Source organism: Pan paniscus, chromosome 23 (genome assembly GCF_029289425.2).
Source record: "Pan paniscus chromosome 23, NHGRI_mPanPan1-v2.0_pri, whole genome shotgun sequence".
NCBI classification, from domain to species: Eukaryota; Metazoa; Chordata; class Mammalia; order Primates; family Hominidae; genus Pan; species Pan paniscus.
The window spans coordinates 47,406,794-47,419,661 of record NC_085927.1 but is presented as its reverse complement, the minus strand read 5'-3'; positions in this window follow the sequence as shown (position 1 = coordinate 47,419,661).

Here is a 12,868-nt window from a genome sequence, read left to right as displayed (position 1 = left end):
TGTTGTGGCCGGGGATGAGGAGCTGTATTTACCCGCAGGTGGAGGAGACAAGGTCTTTACTGTTCACCCAGGGGCTAGGCCTCTTCCACTGGCTCCCTGAATCCCCATGCTGGCCGCCAAGGGAAGGAGCTATTTATGCAGCTGGACAAATGAGGAAACAGAGGCACAAAGCATTCTAGCATTTGCTCAAGTGGCACAGCGGTAGGAACTCTTTCCCTGGGGGCCGGCCCAGGAGTATTTTGTCCCATGGAGAATTGGAACAGCATCAGGACAGTGAGCCAGCAGGCAGCACTGGCAGGTGTACATTTAGAAGACTGACTGTCGTCCGGCGCGGTTGCTCACGCCTGTAATCCCAGCACTTTGGGAGGCTGAGGTGGGCAGATTACTTGAGGCTGGGAGTTTGAGACCAGCCTGACCAATATGATAAAACTCCGTCTCAACTAAAAATACAAAAATTAGCCAGGCATGGTGGCGGGTGCCTGTAATCCCAGCTACTCGGGAGGCTGAGGCAGGGAGAATTGCTTGAACCCGGGAAGCGGAGGTTGCAGTGAGATGAGATCGCACCACGGCACTCCAGCCTGGTCAACAGAGCGAGACTCCATCTTAAAAAATAAAAATAAAAAAGTGCCGGGCGCGGTGGCTCACACTTGTAATCCCAGCACTTTGGGAGGCCGAGGCGAGCAGATCACTTGAGGTCAGGAGTTCGTGACCAGCTTGGCCAACATGGTGAAACCCTGTCTCTACTAAAAATACCAAAAATTAGTCGGGCATAGTGGTGGGTGCCTGTAATCCCAGCTATTCAGGAGGCAGAGACAGGAGAATTGCTTGAACCTGGGAGACGGAGGTTACAGTGAGCTGAGATCGTGCTACTGCACTCCAGCCTGGGCGAGAGAGCGAGACCCCATCTCAAAAAAACAAAAAACAAAATAGAAATCTGACTGTGAGTGAAGAATGGACTGGAAGGACAGTGATGGAAACAAAGAACTAGTGCTACTGTGGTTATTACTATTAATAGCATCAGTAGTAACCAGCACTTATTGAGCACCTGATGCATACCAGGTCCTGTAGCTCATTAACATGCATTATGACATTTAATTCTTGTGAGAGCCCCATAGGGAAAGTCCTGCCATGGTGTCCCTTTTGCAGATAAGTGAAGTGATTTGCGTAAAGCTCCCTACTTTGGCAGGATAGCCATACTTTCCAGTTTGCCTAGGACAGCCCAGATTACACATACTGTTCCAGTGTAATTATTAATAGCACTTCCTTTCATTCTCAAAGGTGACCTGGTTAGACAATCAATTACACGTCACTCTAGTCAGAGGATCCCTAGAGCGGCTGGTAAAGGAGGCAGTTTGGTGCAATGTCAAAGGCCCTGAGCTCAAATCCTGGCCCAGTGGCTGACCGTGGGCAAAGCACTTGGCCCATCTGAGCCTCAAGTTTCTCATCTCTGAAACGGGTATAATAGCAGTGTGGGTATTTACTAGTTGGGGTGTTGTGAGCCCCAGGCAGATGACTGAGCAAGCAGTCCTGATGGAAGTGGTTACAACCTGCCCCATGCTTGCTCCATCTTCTTCACCCGTGGGCAGGGAGGGCAGGCAGGAAAGAACAAGAGGTTGAGAACCTCCCTACTATATATGCCACATGCTTTGTCTTCTCCAGCTCATTGACAGGCAACCTGTGAATCAGGAATTCTTGCCCCCTTTTACATCTGGGTAAGCTGAGGCAGAGAGGAGCCCTCTCCCTCCTTTGCCTGCCTCCAGATAGAAACCTATCTCCATGTAGGCTGTGCCCTTGTTCCTGGCTCCACTCCTGATTTAAGGATCTGACTCAGTTTTTCCCTCTGGAAAACGGGAGAAAGGGAGAAGTTTCAATATCCCCAAGAAGGATCCAGGGTTGGGCAGTCTCCCTTTATCATGCTTTTCTCCTCCCCCAATTTCCTGTGGTCCCCTTCCTTCCCTTTGAGAGGCTGTGCCCAGGAGTGCAGGGGTTAACCTTGGCAGGGCTGTAATCACCATGCAGAATGCAGAACAAATGCCTCCCAGCTGGGGACGGGGAGCTGCTAGGTGAACCAACCGCCCAGAGCTCAGGATCCCCTACCTCCCTGTCTTGAAGGAACCAGGCTCCTCAGGCTATAGTCCCAGGGCTCAGCTGCCCCATCCACTCAGCCCAGCAGATTGGGTTGGCCAAGGCAAGGGGCCTAAGGGAAGGAGGCAGGTCCTGGGCAGGGAGCAGTCTATGGAGCCAGGGAGGAGGGGGCAGGGCAGAGCTAGGGAGAAGTATTTCCTCCTTGGGGACCCAGGAATGCCAGTGGCTGCTTCCAGGTTCCAGGGAGGTTTGGGATGGGAGCCTTCAACTGAGGCCACAACTATCAGCCCCTCCCTAGGGTGCATGTCCCCTTTGTACCCCAAAGTCTGGCTGGGCTTTTGGTCAGTTAATGCATCTGCTCATTGACCCACTGATTGGTCTTTCCCGTTCTCCAGCTCTTGAGTGTCCACTGGTCCATCCATCCGTCGATGCGATTGCTAATTCATCCATCTACCCACTGCCCACTCCCCTGTCCATCTGCCCTCCCTTCCATGCACCCATTTACCCACCTACTTCCTGTCCATGTCTTGATCTGCTACTCACATACATCCAATCACTCAACCACTTACTTACCCACCCTTCCATTGACCCATTGCCTATCCCCCATTCATCCATCCATCCACTTATGCACCCATCCAGCCGCCTACACACCCATGCATCCTTCCACCCCATCATCCATTTACCTACCTGTACACCCACCCACCCACTCTACCCAGCATCGCTTGATCCACTGCCCACACCCGTGGCCATCTACTCACCCACCTGTCCATCTACTCCTTCCACTTCCATCCTGTAATGCCCTTACACTGACTCACGCCTGGTCTCTGCTGACCAGTATGGGTGTCTGAGCACGTCCCCATCTTTCTCACACACATGCACTTCACTCACCTCATCAGCAGGTTACCTGGAGGCAAAATACCCTTGAAGACTGCTTTTTTTTTTTTTTTTTTTTTGAGACAGAGTCTTGCTGTGTCACCCAGGTTGGAGTGCAATGGCGTGATCTCGGCTCACTGCAACCTCTGCCTCCCGGGTTCAGGCAATTCTCTTGCCTCAGCCTCCTGAGTAGCTGAGATTACAGGCATCCACCACCATGCCCAGCTAATTTTTTTTTTTTTGTATTTTTAGTAGAGATGGGATTTCGCCATGTGGGCCAGGCTGGTCTCTAACTCCTGACCTCAGGTGATCCACCCGCCTTGGCCTCCCAAAGTGCTGGGATTACAGGTGTGAGCCACTGCGCCCGGCTGAAGACTGCTTTGAAATGTCACCTTCTTCTGGAAGAACTCCTTCAAAATGAGCCTCCCCACTGCATCCGGTCCATCCTCCATGTTGGTATCTATTTCCTGGTGAGATCGCTGATGAGAGAGTGATGTCCGTGCATGCTCTGTGCTCCTGGCGCACTGGAAAATGAATGATCAGGACCAACACAGGAATCTTTGTTCATCGTTCCTTGACTGAGCCAAACGAGAGCAGGTACTCTCCTCCTGGGACCAATACAAGGATACTCACTGGCTAGACTCCTGCAGGGGCTCAGGCACACCTGGGCACTGCAGGGGAAGGGGGCAGCTTTGGACTCTTCAAGAGGTTTGTGCTGTGACCTAGTTCTCCAGAGGTGACCTCACACCTAGGGGAGACTGGCGATGGGCCAAGAAGGCTGACCCCCATGCTCTCCCCAGTGTGCATTCCCAAGTCAGACAACCCTGAGTGCAAATCAGGACTTTGTCTCTCACTAGCAGAGTGACCTTGGATAAGTCAGTCCCCAGCATTGGTCTCAACTCCATTATCTGTAATAAGCCATAAAGTTCATTGCCTGACCTGTAGTTATGGTCAAGGAAGGGTAGCTGTTATTACGACTTTTTTTTTCTTTTTTCTTTCCTTTTCTTTTTTTTTTTGTTTTCAAGATTGAGTCTTGCTCTGTCACCCAGGCTGGAGTGAAATGGCACCATCTTGGCTCACTGCAACCTGTGCCTCCTGGGTTCAAGCGATTCTCCTGCCTCAGCCTCCCGAGAAGCTGGGATTATAGGAGTCCGCAACCACACAGCTAATTTTTGTATTTTTAGTAGAGACGAGGTTTCGCTATGTTGGCCAGGCTAGTCTTGAATTCCTGACCTCAGGTGATCCGCCCGTCTTGGCTCCCAAAATGCTGGGATTACAGGTGTGAGCCACTGCACCCGACCATTTTTTTTTTTTTTTTTTTTTTTAGATGGAGTCTTGCTCTGTCACCCAGGCTGGAATGCAGTGGTGGTGATCTCGGCTCACTGCAACCTCTGCCTCCCAGGTTCAAGCGATTCTTGTGCCTCAGCCTCCCAAGTAGGTGGGATTACAGGCATGCACCACCACACCTGGCTAATTTTTGTATTTTTAGTAGACACGGGGTTTCGCCATGTTGGCCAGGCTGGTCTCGAACTCCTGGGCTCAAGCGATCCACCCGCCTCAGGCTCCCAAAGTGTTGGGATTACAGGCGTGAGCCACCGCGCCCGGCCTGTTATGACTTTATCATTTTTCCTTTACCAGTAGGCAGTTTCCGTGAACACATGGTAAATGGGTAGTTGCTGCAGCAGGCCCTGGACAAGGCCCTGGACACATGGTAAACGGGTAGTTGCTGCAGCAGGCCCTGGGCTGAGCACCTTATGAGGGGGCAGCGGTAAGGAACATGGGCCATACTTTCAAGATACTTAGAGTCTGCTGGGGAAGACAGAGGCCAGGAGACTGGTAGCGATGAAAGGTCAAAGCAGCGGTTGAAGGGACCAGGGAGGCAGAAGACCGACTGAGGAGGGCCAGGGAGCCTTCCTGGAGAAGGTGGCACTTGAGTTGGGCATTCTGTCTTGGGGTAAGATTGTCTGTAGGTGAAGTTGGGGAGAGAACAGGCTTCAGCAGAGAGGTGGAGGTGGGAATGGGTACACCTGAGTTCATGATCTGGTTCTGGAAGGCTAGAAGTTAAGCTGGGTCTACTGTGGAGGACGCAGGCAGAGGCACTGAATGCCGCACACGGGGAGAGTAGTGTCGGGTGCTAGGCTGGGCCACTGCCCCACTCAGTGATGGTGGCCCTCGGGGATCACAGACCCAGGGGTGACTCAGGATCCTTGATGGGGCTTCCTCATTAGCAGAGGCTGGGGGCAACCCTGCCTAATGCTGTTTTTTGTTTTGCTTTTTTTTTCCCCTTGTGGCCCTTGATGACAGGAATGTGTTCTGAAAGAGCCAGGAGATGGAGACCCTCCTGGAAGGACCCTTCGGCTCTCTGGTTCCTTCCTCTGACTCCAGATCCCCACGAGTTAACACTTGGTGGGGGGAGAGGGGGCGGTTTCAGGGTTCTCAGAAGACTCCTGGGTGCTAGGCGCAGTGGCTCACGCCTGTAATCCCAGCACTTTGGGAGACCGAGGCCAGCAGATCGCTTGAGGTCAGGAGTTTGAGACCAGCCTGGCCAATGTGGCAAAACCCCATCTCTACTAAACATACAAAAATTAGCTGGGTGTGGTGGCACACGCCCGTAATCTCAGCTACTGGGGAGGCTGAGGCATAGGAATCGCTTGAACCTGGCAGGCGGAGGTTGCAGTGAGCTGAGATGTGCCACTGAACTCCAGCCTGGGTGACTGAAAAAAATAAAAATAAAAAATAAGGCTTCTGAGGCCACTGAGGCCCAGAGAGAATAGACTTGTCGGGGTTGCATGCGAGTGTGCAGTGGAGTCCTGGGCTGCCACACACTCCATGGCTGGCTTCAGTGTGGGTGAGCATCTGTTGAGTGTGTGCCATCTCTCAGACTAACAGGGTGAAACAGGCTCACAGACAGGTAAGGCTCAGCACCGACTTGGCAGGGCTTCCAGGAAGACTGCCTGGAGGAGGTAGGATGAGCGAGGCTCTATAGATTTATGAGGCTGTGTGCAAACAGTGAGAGCCAGGCTGGAAACTCTAAGTGTGTGTGTCTGACTCGGGTATATGTGGCCAAGGTGTGTCAGCTGCAGTGATGGCTGAGACGTGCGGGAGTCAGGGCCTGGCCTGAGGCTAGGGAGTAGCCTTGGTGCCGGGTGATGGCAGATGCATCCCTATCTGTGTCACCCAGCTGCTCTTCGTCCCTATCTGTGTCACCCAGCTGCTCCTCGAGGTGATGTCTGGGTGCAAAACGATTCTTGGGAGCAGTAGGGTCAGGATGGGAGTTAATCCCAGGGGCATTTTGGAGGGCGTGGCTATGAGGCCCACGGGGAGGGCACGTCTCCAGGAGACAGCTGTCAGAGCCGGAAACGCCTCTGGAATTCCAGGCTCTGGGAAAAGGGCTGGCCTGTGGAAGAGCTTTCTCAGGCGGAGCCTTCCAGGCCAACCCAGCTCTGGTTTCTTGTTCACTGATCCGCAGGGAAATGGGGGTGGGGAGGCCCCCCCAACCCCTCTGGCTCCCTTTCTCCTGGAGAGCAAGAAGTTGGAGGGGGGTTGAGGAAGGATGTGGGGTCAGTTCCTCCAGCCCCACCCCTGAGGAGGACAGACAGATGGATGGACTGAGGGCGGAGTGGGGGTCTGCGGCGGCTGCAGTTGGAGGGGGCGGGAGGGGCAGCAGAAGGGGTCAGGGCCAGGTGACCCTGTTGTCCCTGGGTGATAGAAATGTGCTCTCCAGACCTGGGCCAGGTGGTTCGGGGCCTGGATGGAAGGGTGGTGGGGAGGGGTCCTCTGGGAGACCTTTGTTCTCACTGTGAGGTGGGTGGGGTGGAGAGAGGAGGGGCATGGAGGGGGGACAGGAAAAGCATTTGAGGAGCAGAAACAATGGCCTATTCTCTGTGGCCCACCCTGGCCTAAGAGATAGGCCCGTGGGCTGCAGGCCAGTCCTGCTTTGCCCTGACCATCTCCTGCATGGCCTCCTCCAGCCTGGCCCAGCCCTGGGGGCTTCACGTGGCCCTGCCTGGGTGGGCTGTGGGGGCGCCTTCCTCACCCCCATGGCCACGCGCTCATTCCTGGACACGTGGATCTCTCTGTTTTCTTCTAACAAAAGCCCGTCCACTTTGGTTAATGAAGCACTTCCATGTTCATGATCTCCTTTGTGTGGCAGAGATGGAAATGGACAAGGGAACACACCTTTTGCCCATGGCACCTGCCTGTTCATCAAAGAGCTGGGAGTCGGACCTGGCGCTCCTGGCTCTAGGTCCTGGGTTCACTCAGCAACCTCCTATGCCCCAAACCTGCTTCCTAGCTCCTGGTTTCCTCCTCTCTTTCCTGGACTGATGATAAGAAGAAGAGCAGAAGCAGGAGGAGCATTAACTGAGCATCTCCTGATTGCCAGACACAGCTCGGAGCTTGAAGTTCCACTTATATTTGCTCTGATCCTCACAACGCCATTGTGCAGATGAGGAAACTGAGGCCAAGGAGGTGAAGTAACCTCTCATGGCTTGGAAATGGTCGCGCTGGATTTGAGTCCAGGTCTGTCGCCTCTCAGTGGCCTGCTGCCTTGAGGGCAAAGGCTCTGGGACCACGCTCAGAGGGACCATGATCTCCTCCGGTCTCCAGGGGTGAGGAGGAACCTCACGTCCTGTATACACATCCTTCTGGGGCTGGAATTGTTCAGAAGCAACCCTGACTGATGGCTGTTGCCTCTACTTACATCCCTTTGGTGACTGGAAGCTCACCACTCCCCCAAGAGGACAGCTCTGCCAGCCAAGAATTTCTCCCTGAAATGGAGCAGAAATCAACTCGTCATAACCTCTGCTCACTGCTCCTCTTTCCACCTCTGAGAACAGAGAGTTCCCCAGATGCTTCCCTTTGCAGAAAGTCAGAAGAAGACCTGGCTCCAAGTAGTACCAGTTATGGATCTTGGGCAAGTTCTTTAGCCTCCCCGTGCCTCAGTTTTCTCATCTGTCAAGTGGGAGTAACAATGCCTATGATGGGCCGGGCGTGGTGGCTCATGCCTGTAATCTCACCACTTTGGGAGGGCGAGGTAGGCAGATCACGAGGTCAAGAGATTGAGACCAGCCTGGCCAACATAGCGAAACCGCGTCTCTACTAAAAATACAAAAATTAGCCGGGTGAGGTGGCGCATGCCTGTATTCCCAGCTACTCAGGAGGCTGAGGCAGGAGAATCACTTGAACCCGGGAGGCAGAGAGAGATCTCAGCTCTTCAGTGAGCTGAGATCGCGTCACTGCACTCCAGCTTGGTGACAGAGTGAGACTGTGTCTCAAAAAAAAACAAAAAACACCCAAAAACAAACAAACAAACAATGCCTGTGATCAAACATGTCTGCGAAAGGAGCTTTAGAAACACAGGTTGGGGGTGTGTCATAATCATTGCAGAGGCTCAAACTCCTTGTACTTTTCTCATTTGTTTCATGGACTTAACTTTCACATCACAGCAAACACTCATGAAGCACCAGTTCAGCACCTGGCAGCAGGGCACAGCCACTGCCTTTGTGGTTTTTTTTTTGGAGACAGAGTCTCACTCTGTAGCCTAAGCCAGAGTGCAGTGGTGCACTCTTGGCTCACTGCAACCTCCACCTCCCAGGTTCAAGAGATTCTGGTGCCTCAGCCTCCGGAGTAGCTGGGACTACAGGTGCGCACCACCACACCTGGCTAATTTTTTGTATTTTAGTAGAGACGGAGTTTCACCATGTTGCCCAGGGTGGTCTCAAACTCCTGAGCTCAGGTGATCTGCCCGCCTCGGACTCCCAAAGTGCTGGGATTATAGGCGTTAGCCACGGCGCCCGGCCCAGCCACTGCCTTTGAACTCAGAAATTCACACTCCCAGGCTGCAGAGAGGGGACGCGATGGTTTAGGGTTTTATGTGCAGAGTCATCTTTATGAATTCATAAAGACTCTGACAACATCCTCATGGGCAAGTGGAGGATCTCACAGGCAAGAAAACTGCCCAGAGAGGTGAAGCGACCTACCTGAAGTCCCACACCACTGTTCCAAAGGAGATTGACAGTGGATTCTCACCAGGCCATTCCCCGATTGGGTCTGCAGGGGTTAACCAGGCTGGCTGGCGCCTACCAAGCAGGAGGGGGGATCTCGCAGAGAGTGAGAGTTGGAGAATGGGCAGCCCCCTCTGGGTCTCTGACTCCCCCTCAGTGGGCAGCTTGAGCCCCTGCCAGCCTCTTGTTGACTCAGCCGGCCTCGCTTCTGCCAAGGCCTGCTGGCCAGAGCTCCCACGGGGAGGGTCAGGCCACATTCTTCTCTGGCTGGAGCCTGAGGGGTGGCTGGCACCTCCTGGTGGAGTCTGTGTGCTGGAAAGAAGCTCATCTGGTTTGTGGGTGCTGGGACAGATGCTGGGGTGAAGCAGGAAATGTTTTTTGGGGGGAGTCAAGGATGGCTTCCCAAGGGACCACCTCAGAGCAAATGGATTAGCCTGGGAACTGGGCTACTTGGTTGCACGGCTCAGCTTGGTCTTTTTTTTTTTTTTTTTTTTTTTAGACAGGGTCTTGCTCTGTCGCCCAGGCTGGAGTACAGTGGCGTGAATATGGCTTACTGCAGCCTCGACCTCCTGGGCTCAAGCGATCCTCCCGCCTCAGCTTCCTGAGTAGCTAGGACCACAGATGCATACCACCATGCTCAGCTCGGCTAATTTTTTAAATTATTGTAGAGACGTGGGCTTGCTATGTTGCCCAGGCTGGTCTCGAACTCCTGGGCTTAAGTGATCCTCCCATCTCAGCCTCCCAAAGTGTTGGGATTACAGGCATGAGCCACTACACCTGGCCAGCTTTGCCATGAATGAGCTGGGTGATCTTAGTGAGACACCCCCACCATCCTGCACCCCACCTCAGTTTCCCCATCCATCAAATGGGTATATGTGATAATATACCCTGCCTGCCTTACTCCACAGCTGTTGGGAGGATCAAAGGCAAAAACGAGTTGGGCCGGAGTGAACTCCCTTTGTAGGGCAAAGGCCCACACATGCTGGCTGGCCAGCCTGGCATTCTCTAGGGGAGCAAGTGAAGGGAAGGGGAGGCAGGGGCAGCTCTTAGCTGTGGTGTGATCTGCCTGACATCCCTGCCTCCTCCCCGCTTGACATAGTGACACTGATAATAATAGTACCTCCTGGCTGGGCGCGGTGGCTCACACCTGTAATCCCAGCACTTTGGGAGGCCGAGGTGGGCGGATCACAAAGTCAGGAGTTAGAGACCAGCCTGGCCAACATGGTGAAACCCCGTCTTTACTAAAAATACAAAAATTAGTCGGGCGTGGTGGTGCTTACCTGTAATCCCAGCTACTCTGAAGGCTGTGACAGAAGAATTGCTTGAACCTGGGAGGCAGAGGTTGCAGTGAGCTGAGATTGCACCACACTGCACTCCAGCCTGGGCAACAGAGCGAGATTCCGTCTCAAAAAAAAAAAAAAAAACAACAAATAATAATAGGCTGGGCGTGGTGGCTCACGCCTGTAATCCCAGCACTTTAGGAGGCTGAGGTGGGTGGATTACAAGGTCAGGAGATCGAGACCATCCTGGCTAACATGGTAAAACCCCGTTTCTACTAAAAAAATACAAAAAAGTTAGCCGGGCGTGGTGGCAGGTGCCTGTAATCCCAGCTACTCAGGAGGCTGAGGCAGGAGAATGGCGTGAACCCGGGAGGCGGTGCTTGCAGCTGAGATTGCGCCACTGCACTCCAGCCTGGGCGACAGAGTGAGATTCCTTCTCAAAAAAACAAATAATAATAATAATAATAGCACCTCCTGTGCACCAGGCACACAGCCCTCAAGGGTTTACAAAGTCCTTTCATTTCTATACCTGTCACCTGCTGCCTCAGGGCCCTGGCAGAGAATACTCTTTCTTCTGCAGAGAATACTCTTTTCCCAGATAAGTGAGAGGCTGTTTTCTGCTCGGCTCAAACGTCCCCTCCTCAGGGGCCTACGGGACCAGGGATCTAAACTAAGTTCTTGGCTGGGCGTGGTGGCTCATGCCTGTAATCCCAACACTTTGGGAGGCTGAGGTGGGCAGATCGCCTGAGGTCAGGAGTTTGAGACCAGGCTGGCCCACATGGTGAAACCCTGTCTCTACTAAAAACACAAAAGTCAGCCGGGTGTGGTGGTGTGTGCCTGTAATCCCAGCTACTCGGGAGGCTGAGGCAGGAGAATCACTTGAACCCGGGAGGTGGAGGTTGCGGTAGCTGAAATTATGCCATTGCCTCCAGCCTGGGCAGAAAAAGCGAAAACTCTGTCTCAAAAAACCAAAACACATAAATTAAGTTCTCTCCCACCCCTGCCCCCCAGCACCCTCCCTTCCGTGCTGCTGCTCTGTGCCTCTGGTGACTGCCATGACCTTGTTCAGGGGACCACCTTCCCCCATGACATTAACCTCCGTGAGGGCAGGGATGGTGACTGCGTTGCTCATCGCTGTGTCTAGTGACAGACAGCAGCCTTCCATGGTAGCTGTAATTGTTTTCCTTTGTAGAGAAGCTTAGAGAGACCAAATGCCTTGCCCAAGTCCACACAGCTGGGAAGGGATGGAGCCAGGACTGGGGCCCAGAGGCCTCTTAGATTCCAGTCCGTGGCTCTTTCAAGAAATGCCCACAACTGCGATGCCTGTTTCCTCTGCAGGCCCTGACTCCCTGGAAAAGAGAAAGCATGTCTCACCCCTTTGTCACCCCACGAGGTCCAGCTCGCGCCTCCTCCTTACACACAGTAGGTGCTGTGCCCGTATTTGTTTGGAAGATGTGGGAGGAACAAGCTGCTATATTCAACATGCAAAGCCTGCCTGCCACCCTTGTGGGCCTCTGTCCCTTCACCAGGGACTAAGGACTAATGCCTCGGGGCCCAGGGTGGGGGCATTCCAGGGGCCTCCTCACCCTGCTCAGGCAGGCCGGCTGGGCCAGCAGCTGTGGGGTGGCCGGATGCCCCACCCCTGGCGCCTTTAGGCCCTGAGCCCAGGCCGCAGGCTGAGCTGTTGGCTGGCACTGCTCCTTAGTCTTGGGGCAGGAACACCGCAGGGATTTTAAAAATAAAGGGCCTTGAGACAGTGGCCTGGCCCAGGCAGCCACGGGGCGGGGCGGGGGCCAGACAGGGACGGTGGGGGAATGCTGAGCCCGCAGCGGGCTGCAAGGCCGGGGTGGCCTCATTTTCTCCTCCAGAAACACTGCTCTCTTCCAAGAACGCCTCCTCCCGGCCTACTCTAAACATGGATCTCAAATATTTCCTGAGCACCTACTATGTGCCAGGCCTTGGCGGCAGTGGGGTGAATCCTCCACTCTTCCCCGCAACTGTATGGCTCTCCTCAGAGGGGCCCCTCCCTTCTTACCCAACCTCAGGCCACAGACTATTGAGCACCTACTGTGTGCCAGGCGGCTCTGGCCTTTCACTCCTCGGCTCTTTCCCCTTCTGCTCTCACTCCCTCAGGCACCTCCCCTGTCCAGCCCATTTCAGTCCCCTTCTTTCTCCTCTGGCTCAGCTAACAGGAAACGCAGCCGGGGAGGTCAAGAGCCCCCGGCCTCCAGAGCCCAGCGTCTGGACACACAGGGCCTGTCTACATGGTGCGGTGGGGAAAGGGGGGCTTCCTGTTTACGACAATCACAAGTACCCTTGGGTGGTGCTTGGACAGGCCTCCAGGGCAGCCCCTCTAGTGTAGATCTAATCCCTCCCTAGGAGGGGCCCCCGAGTACCCCCACAGGCCCCAGGCAGCTAGCTCAGACCCGGGCCACTAACACCCGCGCCCCCGCCCGCAACACGGGATGGGTAGAGAAGGGAGGAGGAGCGAGGAGTCTTGGGAACAGCCTGGAATGTGGGAGTTGAAGGTCCGCAGGAAGCATCCCGGGCTCCAGGCCCCACTCCAAGTCTGGGTGCCCCGCCCCAGTCCTCTCCTCCCATCCCGGGGCCTCCCCAGCTCTGATG